We start from the raw sequence: 18,127 nt of genomic DNA, 5'->3' as shown, positions 1-18,127 counted from the left end.
GTGCCCTGACCGGGAATCAAACCATGACCTCCTGGTTCATAGGTCGATGTTCAATCACTGAGCAACACCAGCCAAGCAAGTTATTATCTTTTTAAACTCATAAAACAATACTCTCAAAAAAATTGTTAAAGAAAAGGCCATATGTAACCTAAGTCTATTAACCCACCAAGTTATCATGCACACGTGAAGATAGTAGAAAGACATTTTCAACTATAGAGGGGATTTGCATGCTCAGAAAGACTACCACTATTTATTATACCATCCTATATAATAAAAGCCTAATATGCTAATGATATGCTAAGGCTGCTCAACCGCTCACTATGACGTGCACTGACCACCAGGGGGCAGACACTATGACTGGTAAGTTAGCTGGCTGCTGGGGTCTGGTCGATCGGGACTGAGGGAGACAGGCCGGACATGCCCTGGAGCCCTCCCGCAGTCCCTCTCTGGCTGGCCAACCTCCTGCATCCCTCCCTAGCTCTGATGGTATACCAGTGGGGTCCCTCAGCCTGGCTTGCACCCTCTCACATTTGGCCCGATGATGGAACGACTGGTCGCTATGATGCGCGCTGACCACCAGAAGGCAGACGCTCAATGCAGGAGCTGCCCCCTGGTGGTCAGTGCGCTCCCATAGGGGGAGCGCCGCTCAGCCAGAAGCCGGTCTGAAGGCTGGTGAGCGCAGTGGTGGTGGCAGAAGCCTCTCCCGCCTCCGGGGCAGCGCTAAGGATATCTGACTATGGCTTAGGCCCGCTCCCCAGGGGGCTCCTGGATTACTAGAGGGTGCAGGCTGGGCTGAGGGACGCCCCCCCCCCCCCCCGCAAGTGCACGAATTGCAAGTGCACGAATTTCGTACACAGGGCCTCTAGTTATTTTTTAAAAGATCAAGGGCAGTTATGTTGGCAGAACTCTTTTCCTTCACTCTTCACATTCCCATCTCAAACTACAAAAACTGTCTACCTTCCTGGGGAGGATGGTGGGGAGAGTGGCTTCTATCCCTCTCTCCTCTCCAAGCTGATCTAAGTGGGAAGAGCTTTCATTAATCCTCATTTCTGTGGGACACTCACTGTTCCTCAAAGCAAGAAATGGGCTCCACCCACTCTCTCTGACCAGGCCCTCTCTGCCTCTGTTGTAACAGCCTGCTCTGTAGAACATGCCCTCTTCTTCCTGTCCTCACATGGTAGACCAGTAGTACAGAACCTCCAGGCTTAGGAAAAAGAAGCCTACAGTACATCTCTGCTTTTCACTGAGAGATAAGTTCATTTCTGGCTGACACATCCTTTCTCAGCTATAAAATTGTGGCAGATAAGAGATTTAGCTTTGGGCACCCATTTTATTCCCTTTCTAGAGAATATTCCTGTACAGCAGGGACTAAAAAAGTAAATTATTCAATTTATAGGTTCTTTTGCTAGTTTCTAGGTACAATTTAGGTTGGACCAATCAAATACACTCACAGGAGATTTGGAAAAGAAATAGTGTTGCAGAAGCCACCTTCTCCCGGCTGCTGCTGCCATTTCTGCTGACGAGCACAGTCATGAAGGCCCATGGTTTTTCTGGGGCAGCGTTAGCGGCCAGTCCCTAGCTTCATGGCTATCAAAAGGCAGGCCATGGACCATCCATTTTGCTGGCACATTTTGTAACAGGTGGGGCATGGTTGTGTAGCCAGCAGCAATAGAAGCAGTTTCCTGATCATGGCCTTGACGGGATCACCGTGGAGCTGAATGCTTACTAATTATACGAGAGGGAGAAGCTCGCTAGATGGCCTGGTTCTGGACTGTGGCTTGGGAGTCGCTCTTGCAATTTAATGTAGATAGATTGTGTTTCTTCAACCTTTCTGATGATTTTTTTATAAACTATTTAACACTTTATGATTTTTCCTGCTTAAACTAACAGAAGTGGATTCATTTCTCTCCACTGAACTCTCTACAAATGAACTTTGACTTGGCAAAGTCACAATTAAGATTCAAATTATTAAGTGGAAAAAATTAGTCATTTTAAAAAGCTAATTCACAAAGAAGGGATATGTAGTATCATTTGATGAAATATATGAAATAAAAACTAAGAAGCACCAGGAGAAATGTCTAGGCACACAATCATTTGGGAAGTTCATAACTTCAAGTTCATATTACTGTTAACACAGAAAAAAATGGACATCTGTGGAACCTAGGTTCTTGAACTTAATTCGGTCCAGAAGGCTGTTTGAAATGGAATCCTTTTTTTCCTATTAGAAATAATGTAAATTGAATAAATCCATTCCAGACCCCCAAATGATGTCCTGTTTTAACATTTCTTATAGACAATACATATTTAGTGTACTGTTTAACCTATAAATAAATACTTTAAGAACAAAAAGGACATGAAATGTAAATGAAAATTTAACGGAAATAAAATATACAATAAAAAGTGAAAACTTAATAATAATAAGCAGCAACAAAAAACAAACAAACAAAAAAACCCACACAAATATTCACAGCACAATTTCCTGAGATGTTAACGTGAGATTTAGCGGTGAACTGACTCATATTCACACATTCTCTCCTTTGTTTGTCACCTGAGAGACATGTGACTGATCATACAGGTATCAGCATGAAAGGGTTGTCAGGCTGAGAAGCAAATTGTTCAAGATGGGAGACATTTGAGAATCGAGACTTGAATGTAATATAGAAAAGGAAAGAACATTTATTCCTTATAAAAAGGGAATAAACTAAGAATAACTCATCTGTTCCTACTTATAGTGTAAAACAAAAGACATCTTTTTTTGAAAAAAAAAGTTGACAACTTCTGTTAGAAATCTTAAAACGTTTATAATACTAGATAAAAATACTTTATATTTACACAGATAAAAGAAGATAGTGTAATTCTAGGTATAAGATATTAATAATAGCTTCCATTTGAATGCTTACTATCTCTTTTATAAGTGCAGTGATCCCATTCATGAGGTCTCCACCCTCATGTTCTAATCACCTCCCACAGGCCTTACCTCCTAATACCATATTGGGGGTTAAGATTTCAACATGAATTTGGGGGCACATTTAATCTATAACATTATATACAAGGCTATGACAGGCCCTAAAACAGGCCATAAGAACATCCAGATTACTAAATAGGGTCACATGCCTATTCTTAAACCAATGCCTATAGCCAGGAGGATATAAACTACACTGACAGGCTCAGGCTGCATGCCAAACTCAGCCACATCCAGACAGCTTTACAAATAATAACAATAATAATAACAAAAGGAATGGAGGCCTAGCAGCCCCATATGAATGTCTACTATTGTCAGATTTCCCATTTGAAAAACCAGACAAGAAATGAAATGCGATAAAGAAATGAGCTTAGGAAAAAATCACCTTAGCTTTACTTTTTAAAATCTCAGTAATTGCTAAGTACTCTGCTTTGCTTCAGCCATGCAGCACTCACTCACAATGAATAAGTTCACCTCAGGTGTCCATGGAGCTTAGGAACAGACAAAGAACACTGAGTAATCTGGCAGCATGGCTCAGTGGTTGAGGGTCGACCTATGAACCAGGAGGTCACGGTTCGATTCCCGGTCAGGACATATACCCACGCTGTGGGCTTAATCCCCAGTGTGGGTGTGCAGGAGGCATCCAATCAATGATTCTCTCTCATCATTGATGTTTCTATCTCTTTCTGCCTCTCCCTTCCTCTCTGAAATAGATTATACACACACACACACACACACACACACACACACACACACGCACACACACACTAGAGGCCTGGTGCATGAAAATTCATGCACTGGATGGGGATTCCCTCAGCCTGGCCTGCCCCTCTCACAGTCTGGGAGCCCTCAGGGGCGGAAGACAACCCAGAAGGCAACACCCCATCACACCTCTGCTGCTGCCACTGCCGGCAGCACAAGCCTCGGCCTGCCCTGGTTACCTGAGCCTTGCCTGCACCTCGGGCCAGCCCTGGGCAGCTGGGGGGCTGAGGGGATGGGGGAACTCTGGAGGTGGGTGCATAGAGCAGCTGGGCCTGCCTGGGGGCTGGCCTGGCCTTGCTGCACGCCTGCTACTCTGGCGGGGCTGAGGGGACTGGGCGCCGCCATCTTGTGGCTAAGGGTGCTGCCATCTTTGAGGGCATGGCAGTCAATTAACATATTCCCTCCTTATTGGCTGTGGGCGCCGCCATCTTTGAGGGCGGGAAAGTCAATTAGCATATTCCTTCCTTATTGACTGTGGGCGCTGCCATTTTGCAACGGTATGAGGGCCAATTAGCATATTCCCTCTTTATTAGATAGGATGAACACTGAGTAGATCAGTAGAATGTCCTTAAGATTGTTATATTTTTTAAAAATCTTGTATTAGCTCACAAATTTCCAAACATACTTTCAGACAAATCAGCATTTGTGGCAGAAACTGTTGTCAATTTTTATTAAAAGTCTCCTTTGCCAGTAGCCTTATATATTTTTAAATGTCTAGCCTAATATCTTCAAATCTCCACTATCACATATTTTTCCTGGCTATCATAACTCATTAGGACTTATCAGCAGAGGAGTAACTCCAAAAAACTCTTACAAGTCAGCATTTTCCCCCTGGAAAAAGCCACCACAATAGGTTTCTCTTTTTTTACCCCTTGAGAATAGTTATTATTATTATTAGATGGTAGCATTAGTATAAATTCTTAAAGTAACACATCAGAAGGATTGCATTGAGTTTAAGCAGCCTCTCAAGTCTGTGACTACAGTGTGGCAAAACTTCCAAAAGTCAGGAGAAAAGCAAGTTGAAACAAACCCTTTACCAGCTGCTACATATGGGGTGGATCAATAACACTAACTGACAACTTTTCATATGAAATTCAAGCAGCCTGGATTTCCTTTTTCTATTCCCTGAGTATCTGTTCTCTCCACTTCAAAGGACTGTGGGGCCGCAAAGCAAGGAGAGGTGGCTCATACACAACAGCATTCCTCCTGTTTAAATTGTAACATCCGGCAGTGCTGGGCTGCCAGGCAATGATAAAAAGGCACAGGACTTTGATTGTTTATTCTTCAGTAGTGAAGGCAGAGGAGCACTGGGAACAAGGGCACGCATTTAGGAGACGGGCACAGCTGGGTTCCAACCACAGCTCTGCCACCTGCCAGTCTTGTGTGTGACCTGCAAATGACTGAACTCTCTGAGCTCTTCTTTTCCTCATCTTTGAAGTTAACTCATAATAATAAAGGCATAATATGCTAACTAGACCAGACGACCTTCCAACTGACCTTCCGGACTAAGCTGTGGTTCCCTGGACTAAGCCGTGGTGCTCCAGCTGCCCCTTGCACAAATTTCATGCATCAGGCCTCTAGGATAATCATAATATTTCTCTTTCTTGACTGGTAAGAGAATTAAGTATCTGTTATGAACTGTGTAACCTAAAACTTGGACTTTAAAATAACAGCTAAGCCACGGCCGGGTGGCTCGGTTGGTTGGGACATTATCCCATACACCAAAACATTGTGGGTTCGATTTCTGATCAGGGCACGGACCCAGGTTTCAGGTTTGATCCCCAATTGGAGTGTACACAGGCGGCAACCGATCAATGTTTCTCTCTCACATTGGTGTCTCTCTCTCCCTTCCTCTCTCTAAAAACCAATAAAAAATAAAGAAATCCACTGATGAGGATTAATAAAATAACAGCTAATATTTACTGAGCATTTTTTACTTACCAGGTGTAAGAAGCACTCAATTCATGTATTTATCCAATAAACAAATATTTATGAGTATGTACAATGTACAAGGCACCATTCTCGAAGATTTGGATATATCAGTGAAAAAAGTAAGGTTCCTGCCTGGAGCTTAATACAAGTCAGATGGCTATTAAGACTATAATATAATTAATAAGCATAATACACATTATATATAAAACCAACAACAATAATAAAAACGAAAAAGAAATTCCTCAAAGTTGATTGGTATGATAAAGGCTCGCCTAAAGTCCTTAGGAGCAGTTGGCCTCTGCCAACACTTCAGGCATAATGGCACAATGAAGCCAGCCAAGCAAACCTCAGGAAACAGAGACTCTTTCGCACCAGGGCTTCTGGTATCATTTTTCAGCTGAGTTCCTTCTGACTGGAGATAAATGAAAGCAATATGAAGATTTTCTGCAATGCTGAAATGCTACTAATGTTCTGAAGATCTAAGGAAATGTAGTAGACTATTCATCTTTCTCAGTTCCTAGGAGAGTTTTAGAATAGTCACTGCTCTCCCACAATTTCAAATTATCGCAAAGGCCCATTTATTTAGCACTATACTAAGGTTGAAGTGACATGTGGAACAGAGCTGTGACTTTCAGTTTCTATTCATTGGTATCTGCTCTCACTCACACACACAATTAGATTTTCATATTTGGACACTACTCCTGTTCTTGACCTGAATATATCTTGAGTATCAACTATCCAAATCAAGAACAGGATCAGTATTGCTTGAAGGGAAGCTGCCAGCAATTGTGTTAATCTCTACAGGTGGTTAGCTAGAAAAGGAGAACAGAAGAAATTTCACTGAACAAAAAAACAGTGGAACTATGTTTGTCTTATAGCTAAAGGAAGAGGGTACAAAGAGTGTTGGGCAAGCCACCTGGGAAATGTAAATCAAAACCACAATGCAATAACATTTTATGCCTACCAACATGGCTACATTAAAAAAAGAGAGAAAAACAAGTTTTGGTGAGAATGCAGAATAAATGGAATCCTCATGCATTGCTAGTGTGAATTTAAAATTGTGCAGCTGTTTTGGAAATGGTCTGGCAGTTCCTCAAAAGTTGAATAAACATAAGAGTTACTCTAGGACCCAGCAATTTCACTTGTAGGTATATACCTAATAAAGACAAATGTCCACACAAAAATTGTACACAAATGTTCATAGCAGCAAGATCCAAAACAACCAAAGAGTGGAAACAACCCACATGTCCACCAACTAATGAAATGAGTAAACAAAATGAAGAATATCCATACAACGGAGTAATTAACAATAAAAAGGAATGCAGTGTGGGTAGCTGCTACAACGTGGTTGAACCTTAAAAACACTATGCTAAGTGGAAAAAGCCAGTCACAAAAGATCACAATTCCATTTATATGAAACTAGAGGCCCATTGCATGAAGATTCGTGCAATAGGCTTTCCTTCCCCTGGCTGCCAGCACTGGTTTTCCTCCAGCACCCGGGACCCAGGCCTTCGCTCCAGCAGCAGCAGAGAAGCCAAGCCTCGAAGCTAGGCTTCTCTGCTCTGGCCACAGCAAGGCTAGGCTTCTCTGCTCCGGCTGCAGCGGAGAAGCCAAGCCTCTTTAGTCTTCAGTCTTCAGTCTTTGCTCCAGCTGGAGTCTTCACTCTGTGCCTGTGTATGCAAATTAACCCACCATCTTTGTTGGGTTAATTTGCATACTCACTCCTGATTGGCTGGTGGGCTTCGCAGAGGTATGGTCGATTTGCATATTTCTCTTTTATTAGTGTAGATGATCAGAATAGGGAAATGCATAGAGATAAACTAGATTAGTGGTTGCCAAGGGCTGATGGGAGGAAGAAAGACTAGGGAATGAATGGGTGCAGGATTTCTTTTGGGGATAATGAAAATGTTCTAAAATTGGATAGTGGCGTTGGTTGTGAATATACTAAAAGAAACCATTGAAAAGTACACTTTAAATGGTTGAATTATATGGTATATCAGTTATATCTCAATAAAGCCATTTTTTAAATCATTGGGCACTGTAGGCAGAATGTCTTTACCCAAAGTATTTCTCCTTTTGTCATTATTGAGTATTTCTCTCCATGGTATGATTTCACACATGGAGGAGGGCTGTGTCCCTGAAATATCTCTTGCCCTTGCCCTGTTTCACTAAGCTTATAAAATTATACCTTATTAACTTCACAATTTTAGGGAAAGATTTCTCATTGAACTTTATGAGTCATATGCTTTTTGGTACGAATGAGTTCATCAGATCTTTTGCTGAGAGAGGGATTTGGTTGAGGGCAAACAGAATCAGGATAAAGTGCCACAGGATGAAGGAAGAGGGCACGTAGAAAAGAAGGTTAGGGACATGCACATTTTCATCTCAGTATTTTAATAGCATTGATCCTATGCCTACCTGTCATTGCTAATGCTCTGACCTGTCTCCTCTTTTTCTTCCTTTTCTCATCCACTGATCCATAAAAACCTCAGTATCCTGCAGGGCCTAATTCAAAGGCCATTTATACCAAAAAGCATGATTGCATAAAACTACTACTCTATTTCCATTTCCTCTGCATTTGGTCCATATCTTTATTTTAATTTTAAATTATACTTTTATATATATTCTGCTTTATATATACCAGTTCTTCTCTTTGTCTAAGAATTTAGCTTTATAATATGTCTATGTTATAATGGTGAATAGGTTTTCTTTGGAGAATCAATTCCAGCTGGTAGTCAGGTGCTCTCTGAAAAGTACTCCAAGCCTTGTCCACCTCAGCAATGAGTATGTGATCAATTAGCTATGTCTGCAATGAGCATGGGAGGGGGTGAAGAATATACATGTCATCCCTGACAGTTGTGCCGGCTTATAGTCTTTTGTTATTTCATATTTCCCTCTACCTTATAATCAGACATGATTTTTACCTACACAGCAGAGAAACTTTCTTCATTGTTGCATACCAATGTGAACTGGCTTACTAGTGATGTCATTTGCTAATAATCCTAACATTCTATACTCTAAAACACTATGTGAGCCAAATATTTCATCTCTATACACTATTTATATGTCCTAGACCTTCTGACCTCCATGAATAAGAAACATAATTTTAAATACATAACTTTGACGTATCAAGTAATTGATATTGCGTATCAAGTAATATTGATTGCCTTACCCAGCATCCATCTCCTGACCCTTCCTCACTCCTTCTGGAAACAATTACAAAGTTATTATATTAACCACTCTTTTTCAATAGGTCCAGGAGGTTCATGAGAGGGTAGTGCCACTACCAAACAAAGAGTTGAAGCCTGTTTGAATGAAGACAATCATGACAATTCTATTCCCCTTTCTGGAGTCGATTTAAACTAAGAATGTGGTGCAGTTCTGACAAGAGAGGGCTAGGAGGTGGAGGGGAAAGGAGGACCTGGGAAAGTCTTCTACCCTTTTCATGATGTTCGTGGGGATGGGGACATGCCAGGAGACAAGGTGACAGGGGCCAGGAGTGTTAAGAAGAATCTGAAGCCAATGGAGTTTTAATTAGCTAAGTGACAAGATTGGATGTACACTTATAAAGGAGGCTAGATTAAAGAGAGGCAAAAGTGAAAGGTGTAGATGTGATTACTGAAGAGTAGGCGAGAAATGATGGTGGCTTAGACGAACTAATTAATTTGTCTTTCTCTTTCCTAAATGCCTCTGCCACTCAAATCCCCCTGCACTCCCAAGCCGTGCGGCCTCCTATCCTGGAAACAGCACAATCCGCAAACCTTTATGGCACTGGGATCCAAATGCCTTTCAGTCCAAGCCAGTGGATGAGAGTCGCAGAGAAGCCTTTCCCTGGGGCCTGAAGGTGACTTACAAAAGAGGATGTCCAGCGTTAGGGGTCTCACTGCGCCCGCCCGTGAGCACAGGTCCTTACACATGTATTGTCCGTGAGGTTGTGGTCGGGCTTCTCCCACGCCCAAGGCTCATGCCAGGGGCTCTCAGGCCTGGGTCTGAGAGCGGCCTTTCTGAGCACCACCAGACAAGGCCATGCCTAAGAACATGCCTAAGTAACGGAATGCACTAAGTTGCTAAGAAGGGCAGGACTGTCCAATATAAGCTGGTTAACTGTTCAGGAACAACGATCCCAAATGACTGCCTTAGGCCTGCAGCCCTCCTCTGTGTGGGTAATTCTGTGGCAGACCAGGTGTTATCCGTGTTACCCTAAGCAGCCTGCTGGGGCCCATCAAGGGGAGGCGGCGGCAGGAGACTCACCTGAGGCTTTCACTCCTGGGCAGGTGGACACAGCCTTGGCGGGGGCTGCAAACGGAGCGAGGAGGGGCTAGGGGCGCCTGACGGTGGCGGAGACCTCGCCGCCCTGTCGCAGCGGGTGCGGCCATCCTGGCCTGCTTTGGTGTAGTCCCTCTGGCAAGGCGGCAAGGCAGACAGGAAGCCCAGCCGGAGATCCGCACTCTCCGTGGCTAAGCCTCCTGCGGGCGCAGCCGCGCCCCGCCCTCCCCCTCCTGCGCGCGTGCGTGGCGTCCGGGCTGCAAATTAAGGAGAGAGCGGCTCATGGGAGGAGGAAGAGGTCTGTTCCCAAGAGCCCGGGTAGCACAGGGAGATGAAGTCCTTGGAAGTCAAATTGCCACCCAAAATGGTTGCTCATTCCAGTGGTTTCACCTTGAAGGCAGGTGTGAGACACAAGACTGGAAGCTTTAAGATGTGGGAAAGCTACGTAATTGGTTTTAACAGGTTGAGCAAGCGTTCTAAATTAAGTAAAAAAAAATACACAAAATACAGCATGACGGTCTGGAAGCTTCATGGGGGACGTTTTCGTCATGCTAATGCACAGATACCAGTGGTAAAAATCAGCAGCTCAAAGGAAACCGTGCCCACTTCATGTCTAAACAACTGAAATTAATCTTGTAGAATTAAATTGGCCCCAAGGTGTGGTCCCTGTAGTGAAGAAAACGAGTTCCAATCACGACTGAAGCCTGAAATTGCAAGTTCCACAGAAATGTCACGGTAGTACCTATCTGTCTCCTCTGTCCTCTGCTTCAAAAGTCGGTTGCAACAGCATGGATGGAGCTGGAGAGATCATGCTAAGTGAAATAAGTCAGTCAGAGAAAGATAAATATCACATGATCTCACTCATTTGTGGGATATAATGAACAACATAAACTGATGGACAAAAATAGATCCAGAGACAGAGAAGCATCCATCAGACCGTCAAACCTCAGAGGGAAGGCAGGAGAGGGTGGGGGTAAGGGAGAGAGATCAACCAAAAGACTTGTATGCATGCATATAAGCCTAACCAATGGACACAGACACCAGAGGGGTGAGGGCACGAGCAGAGGGATGGGGGAGTGCAATGGGGGTAAGGACACATATGTAATACCTTAATAAAGAGAAAAAAGAAAGAAAAACAATGCTCTGTACATCAGTACACACAAGAGGGAAAAAAAGAGATCAACATACCAGGTAATAGATTGGTAATGATCATCACTGACCAAATAAAAACGTCGGTTGGACTTGATTCAGTCATTTCGTTCAATTATGATGATGATGATGATAATAACAGGACAAACAGAAGAGAAAACATACCTCCTGAATTATATGATTCAGCATGTTCTTCCCTAGAACCATCTCCTGGAAAAATAGAAGCAGCACTAAATGAAAATACCTGCAGACTAGAGCATGAACTCCGAACCATTCCAGCAGATTCAGAGTTAAACACCGTTATAAAGAAAGAATGAAATTACAGCTTGATAGTTCTATTACCAACACTCCTTTAAAATGTCATCAAGTGATACCTCAAGAAATTTTAGTTGATCCTATATCTTCAAGCCAGAAGCTCTTTTGAATGTGCCATTCTAAACTGTGGAAGTGTCTACCTAATAGGAACACTATTAATAGAGCCTGTAATTTCTTTTTGTTGAGATTTTATGAAGATACAGCTAAAAGAACCAGAAAATGATCCTGTAGATATGACTTTAAATATCACTGGCCTCACTCTGAATGGTATAATGTGTGAAAATCACTGGTAGTGTTTCTACAGATGGTACCAACGTTTTATCAAGGGTTGAGAATAAGCCTACAAAGAATTAAGTTTGAATTATTGCAAAGGAATACATGAGTTAACAATTCTGGAAGAACAATCTATTATTTAATTTTTAAAATTGGCCTTGATCCTCTGGCAAATATGGTATTTGAAATTATTATTACTAACAGTGACTTCAGAGATGATGTTTCTAATTTCTCTGTGAAAATTCCCTTTGAAGAAACCAACAGCAGATGTGTTGCCTGTGAAGGAAGCATCAAAGGAAAGGGTGTGCAAAAAGGAAACAAAATTTTCAATGTGTCCTTTGAATCTAAAATACAACTTTGAAACAAACCAGAATGCCAGTGTTTTGTAGAGGAAGAAACTGTAGAGAGCCACATCATTTCCACTGGCCCTATAAAAAAAAATTGGTAGTGTATCAAGGACCTCCAACTAAGAGAGGCTGTTATTAACAAGGACCTGTACTAACTCAACTTAAAAAAAAAAAAAAGCCAGCATTTTAATGATTTTATCACAGATTTTTATTTGAAGTAAGTTAATTTTTCACTAAGCTTTTAGCAAGTCTTTAGCTTTCTATCAAATTGTATACATTTGCTTTCTGCTATCAAACTGTTTGGGTTTTGAATTCTTATATGGCCCCTTACTGTGTGACATTTGAGAAGGTACTCTGTCTCTACCTGTGTTTCCTCATTTTAAAAATGAGAATAATAATGTCTCTCTAAAAGGGCTGTTGTAATAAGTGAGATAAGCCCTAGGAAAAGTTCCTGGTACATGTGAAGTGTTCAATGCTAGCCTATTATGTTATTATTGTTACAGTGTTTTAAGCCTTTTAAAAATATGTGGTTTTAAAATAATAATAATAAAATAAAAAGATATGGGTTTTTAGCTTAGGTAGTAATTTGTTGAGCAAGTACAAAAGTATGGTTTCATTCATTTCCTTTAATAAATACTCTAAGTGCCAAAAACATTATGTCACCATCATTATCATCATCATGTTTATTATTTTATGTGAAGGTATGCTCTAGCTAATCTAGAACAACTATCAAGATATGGTAAAATTATTAAAAAGAATCAGAACTCTGTCCCTCTTTTCTGTACAAAAGCAATAATAAGCCTCAAAGTTAAAACAAACAAAATTCCATCAAAGTGTTCAAGAAAAAGAGGCATTTGTTAGGACTAAATAATACCCCTCTGTCTACCAGTCTACCCACCTTGAGTATAGACTCTAACAAACACAGGAGGAAAAAAATAAATAGGTTAACCAGGAGAAAGGCCATGCCTTGTCTGTTGTAATACAGTCTGATCACCCAAAGTGATTGATTTCTTTAAAGAATCCATATCCATGGCTCTTATAGACATCCTGCCATCCTGCAGCCATCCACAAGGAAGCTTGCATTTCTAAGGTCATTCACAATGCTTGAATCCCTGTGGTTCTCTCAGGAAATCCTTAGTTCTATGGACTCGTGTTTTTGTGAAATGGGGCTTTTTCAGTCCTTCCCTCCGCCCCCAACCTCTGATGGGAAATGGGGTTTGAAGGTAACAGCTGCAGAGCAACTGGTCTGGTCTTCTTGTACTACTCAGGCCAACATTAGGTCACATTCATTTTTATTTTTTGGCGGGAGGTATGACTCACTGACTGTCATCACTGAAGTCCTTGAACTCACCCATTTACCTCTAGTCATGTAGTATCAGACACCCCCTCTAGACACCACCTCCTGCCAGCCCTCTCTACACCTCCCCAGCTCACTCAGAGCACACAGACATTTCCAGATCCCTTTAATAACCAGCCGATTTGAAAGTGGTATATTGAACATTCCCTTTGTGATCAAAACACAACTTTTTAAATAGCCCTTCCTTGAAACCATTTTTAGATTAAGAAAAGAATCTCCCCCCTGCACTTAAGACTCAAACTTATGCTAGTAAGTAATCCTTCAGTCATTAGAACTCACAAAACATTCTAATTTGGTAAACTAAGCTAGTGCATGTGATAAAACTCAAATCATGACCTTAGTATCTCTACTTCCCCTTGCTGGGTCCTGAGCTAGGCACTTGCAGTGGGAAAGGAGGGGCAGGGTCCTCCTCTATCCATGCTTAATCCTACTCTTTTTCTTCCATCAGTTCAGTAAGCAGTGGCTCCAAGAACTCTCCAAGGCTGGGCGCAGAGGGAGAAAGGATTAAGGGAAAGGGCACAGACAATGGCAAGTACCCTTGTTGTCTGGTGAGGGGGCCTCCTTGGGAGATGACTCTTCCTCCCAGGGAATCTCATGGGCTCCTTGGAGATGCCTTCACTGAGAACCCCCATTTCTGCCCCCTTTGACATGAGGACCACTGCCTTTCTCAAGCCCCTGACTCTCTCAGTGACTCCTCCAATTTAGACTTTCACTAGTAAAAGATGCTTCATCCTCCCAACTCTGAGCAAGATTTTCTTCCCACATGGACCACTCTTGCATGGGAAACACTTGTGCATCCTTTGTCTCAATAAGCTCTAGAAATGTTAGCCGGTTCTCACACTGCCACCTCTACCCTGCTGTCAGACAGGCACAGTTCTCTGTGGTACCCACGTGTTGGGAATGCCTTTCAAACTCTCTGAGTGGCCCCACTGAAACCTCCTCAACAATCTCCCTGTGTCTACTCTCTCCACCTTTTTATAGTCTTAAAGTAAATGAGGGACCCCTAGATGAGAGGTCCATAAAATATAAAATTTGGTATTTTTCCATTTCTTTTGTAAATTCAGTATATGGTCATCTAACACCTCGCTTTGGAATTACACATATAGTAATTTTACATGTGTGAGTCCCAAAACTTGAATTTTATTTTATTTTTTTAATATATTTTTATTGATTTCAGAGAGGAAGGGAGAGGGAGAGAAACATCAATGATGAGAGAGAGTCGTTGATCAGCTGCCTCCTGCACACACACACACACACACACACACACACACACACACTAGGGATTGAGCCCACAATCCAGGCATGTGCCCCTGACTGGAATCAAACCCAGGACCCTTCAGTCTGCAGGCCGACACTCTATCTACTGACCCAAACCAGCGAGGGCCCAAAATTTGAATTTTAGATTCCTGTTAGGTATCTGGTCTTCTCTTTGACTTACACCATCCCAGCTGTGGCACCGAGCTGAAGAAAGCTGTTTTCTCCCAAGTTCCTGTAGTCTTTCTAATAAGTCTCCGGGCTGCTTCCAGCAACTACATGGTAAAGTTCCTCCACATCAAAGTTTAATTGGGGGGAGGAAATTAGACACACTGTTGACTGACTTTCCCATCTCCTCTCTCTTCCTGCCCACAGTCCATCAGGATGGGAAAGGGGGGACTTCCCTCTAGTTTTCTTCTCATATCCTCCCCTTAAGTCTGCCAGGCTTTGTCATCTGGGAACAAAGTTATATTGTTCCTGCCAGGAGTACTGTAATAAGCAACATACCCGCTGAAGCAAATGTCCTCTGTTACATGTATTGATAATGTAAATGCCTGAAATTCTGCCCTTCCAAAATCATCAAGTTTTTTTTCCTCTTTTTATCGCTGCAGTCAGAAATCTGACCACCTCTACCAGTATACTTAGTCCAAATCTGACTTATTACCAGAATTACATGGTGAGAGTTTTAAAATACTAATTCCTGCCCTCCCAACCCCCACCAACAGATCATTGAATCAGAATTTCTGAGGGTGGGGCTGGAGAGCTTATGATTCTGATGGTTAGCTATGCATGACAACCAGTGTTTTTACCATTAAAACTGAAAAGTCTCTATAGAGGCTATAAACTACTCTACAAATAGAGAAATATTAGGTATAGACACTAATCCTCTGTAAGACTTTTTATTCCCAAAATTTTAATTTTCCCATATTTCCAGCAATTTCTAAAATACAAAGATTCATGAACATTCCTAAAGTTTTGCTACTGGTAAATAATCAATATAAGCTTATTAAGTCAGCCTTAATTTTTGGACAGTCAAGCACATGCTTCTATTGTACAGTATTTCACTCAGTATATTCATAATAATAATTTGAATTGATTTGGGGGGGCAGATATTGCCTTTCCTTTATCTGTAGAAAGTTCACAGAAAGCATTAATAGATTTTGATACAATTTTTTTTAAATGCTAAAGGAATAAAGCTGAATAGCAATTTGACAAAAAATAAAAAAGCTGTGATTCTCACACAATAAGGAATTCAAAATCTGCTTGATGTCCAAAAATAATACGTGAAAGGAATACATTCCACCCTTTTAATACCTAAACCTCATAAGTCAAAAATAAGAGAATGTTATTATCAGGAAGCTTTGAGAATAAGAAAGAGTCTTCATTGTACCTCTTTCCAAATGCACTTGCTGATTTTACACAGTAACATAAAAAGAGACTTTTAGGATACAAATGTAATAGACTTCTATCTCAAGAAGTTACACCTCCTGATGCTAGCCTCTTTTGTACAAACAAGCTTAAATAGTTTGGATAGATCTCAAAAATTCTTAAATCATAATCTGAAGATAGTTTTAACTTCAATTGTTCCTGCAAATAACATGTGGGGGGGAGCCTTATGGTATTTTTATAACATATAGCTACTGCTTCTCCCATGGCTTATACTTCAAAAATTAGTAAGCAAGTACAAAATATTTTGAGAAAAAAAATATAGAAAAACAGACTGTTTCATATTTATCTCTGGGTTAGGGGAAGCCATTGCTATCTTTCCCAGAGTTACATATGTTGTATCTTAAGCTTTGAGAAAGTGCTTACAAAGATATTGTAAGCCTATAGTCATCCTACCTAATAAAAGAGTAATATGCAGATTGACCATCATTCCAACATACAAGATGGCTGCCCCCATGTGGTCAAAGATCCTGCCCCTATGTGGACACAAGATGGCCACCACAAGATGGCCAGCAGGAGAGGGCATTTGGGAGGGACCAGGCCTGCAAGGGAGGGCAGTTGTGGGTGATCAGGCAAGCAGAGGAGGGCAGTTGGGAGGCACCAGGCCTGCAAGGGAGGGTAGTTGAGAGGGATCAGGCCTGCAAGGGAGGGCAGTTGGGGGCGATCAACCCTGCAGGGGAGGGCAGTTAGGGGTGACCAGGCCGGCAGAGGAGGGAAGTTGGGGGCAAACAGGCTGTCAGGGGATCAGTTAGACATCAATCAGGCTGGCATGGGAGTGGTTAGGGGGTGATCAGGCTGGCAGGCAGAAGCAGTTAGGGGCAATCAGGAAGGCAGGCAGGCGAGCAGTTGGGAGCCAGCAGTTCTGGATTGTGAGAGGGATCTCAGATTGGAGAGGGTGCAGGCTGGGCTGAGAGACACCCCCCTCCCCCGTGCACGAATTTCATGCACCAGGCCTCTAGTGTAGAATAATGGTCTCCAATTTTATGTAAGAAACAGCTAATCTTAGCATTTTAAAATCAAGGGGAAGAACTCAAAAGTTTTGTTTTAGATGCTTTCTCTCTCCAAAATAACATCCTCAATCTCTTCTATACCCATTTTCCCTGAACCAGTCTTGTAAGATTAATTACATTAGTAAATGTTTCAGCTCTTCAGCAGTCTCAGAGCAGTCAGTATCTCATTAGAACTATCTTGCAGCTCACAAACTCAGTTTCACAGTATTTGATTTTATCTGGATGCATTAGATCCATAGAGACTGATAGCATTTTTCATAGATGTTACTTAATAGATTCAACACCATATCTTAGCAAATGCATGTTGAGTTAACCTGTACCTTTTTTTTCCATTTTCTTTTTTTTAATATATTTTTTAATGATTTTAGGGAGGAAGGGAGAGGGAGAGAGAGATAGAAACATCAATGATGAGAGAGGATCTTTGATTGGCTGCCTCCTGCACCCCAGGCACATGCACTTGACTGGAATCGAACCTGGACCCTTCAATCTGCAGGCCAATGCTCTATCCACTGAGCCAAACCACCTAGGGCTTAACCTGTACTTTAAACAGCTTAATTAGAATGTAATTGCTAGACTTTTGTTCCCTAAAAAGTTGCCCTAATGGAATTCATACAGAGTAGCAAAGTTAAATGAGGTGATTCTGAATAGTTTTCAGGAATCATAGCTAGTGCATTAAGGAAATACTGGTATTTCTTGACCATGATACTGGTCTTTATTCTATACCCATTACCATCAAATAAAAGAAGATTCATCATAAATGGATAAATAGTTTTTATTAAGTTATCAACTCTATTACATTATTAAAAATAGTGGCCTTGCTGAAACCGGTTTGGCTCAGTGGATAGAGCGTCGGCCTGCGGACTCAAAGGTCCCGGGTTCGATTCCGGTCAAGGGCATGTACCTTGGTTGCGGGCACATCCCCAGTGGGGGTTGTGCAGGAGGCAGCTGATCGATGTTTCTCTCTCATCGATGTTTCTAACTCTCTATCCCTCTCTCTTCCTCTCTGTAAAAAAAACAATAAAATATATTTTTAAAAAAATAGTGGCCTTGGTGA

At 41.8% G+C, this 18,127-nt stretch overlaps 1 pseudogene; it reads left to right on the top strand.

Moving 5' to 3' along the window:
- The first annotated feature begins 11,127 nt into the window (after positions 1-11,127).
- On the top strand, positions 11,128-12,145 carry LOC114231035 (sentrin-specific protease 6-like; annotated as a pseudogene).
- The last annotated feature ends 5,982 nt before the right edge of the window (positions 12,146-18,127 follow it).

This window comes from Eptesicus fuscus, chromosome 10 (assembly GCF_027574615.1).
Source record: "Eptesicus fuscus isolate TK198812 chromosome 10, DD_ASM_mEF_20220401, whole genome shotgun sequence".
NCBI lineage: Eukaryota > Metazoa > Chordata > Mammalia > Chiroptera > Vespertilionidae > Eptesicus > Eptesicus fuscus.
Note: the sequence above shows the minus strand (reverse complement) of the source record. Positions and strands in the feature narration are given on the sequence as shown.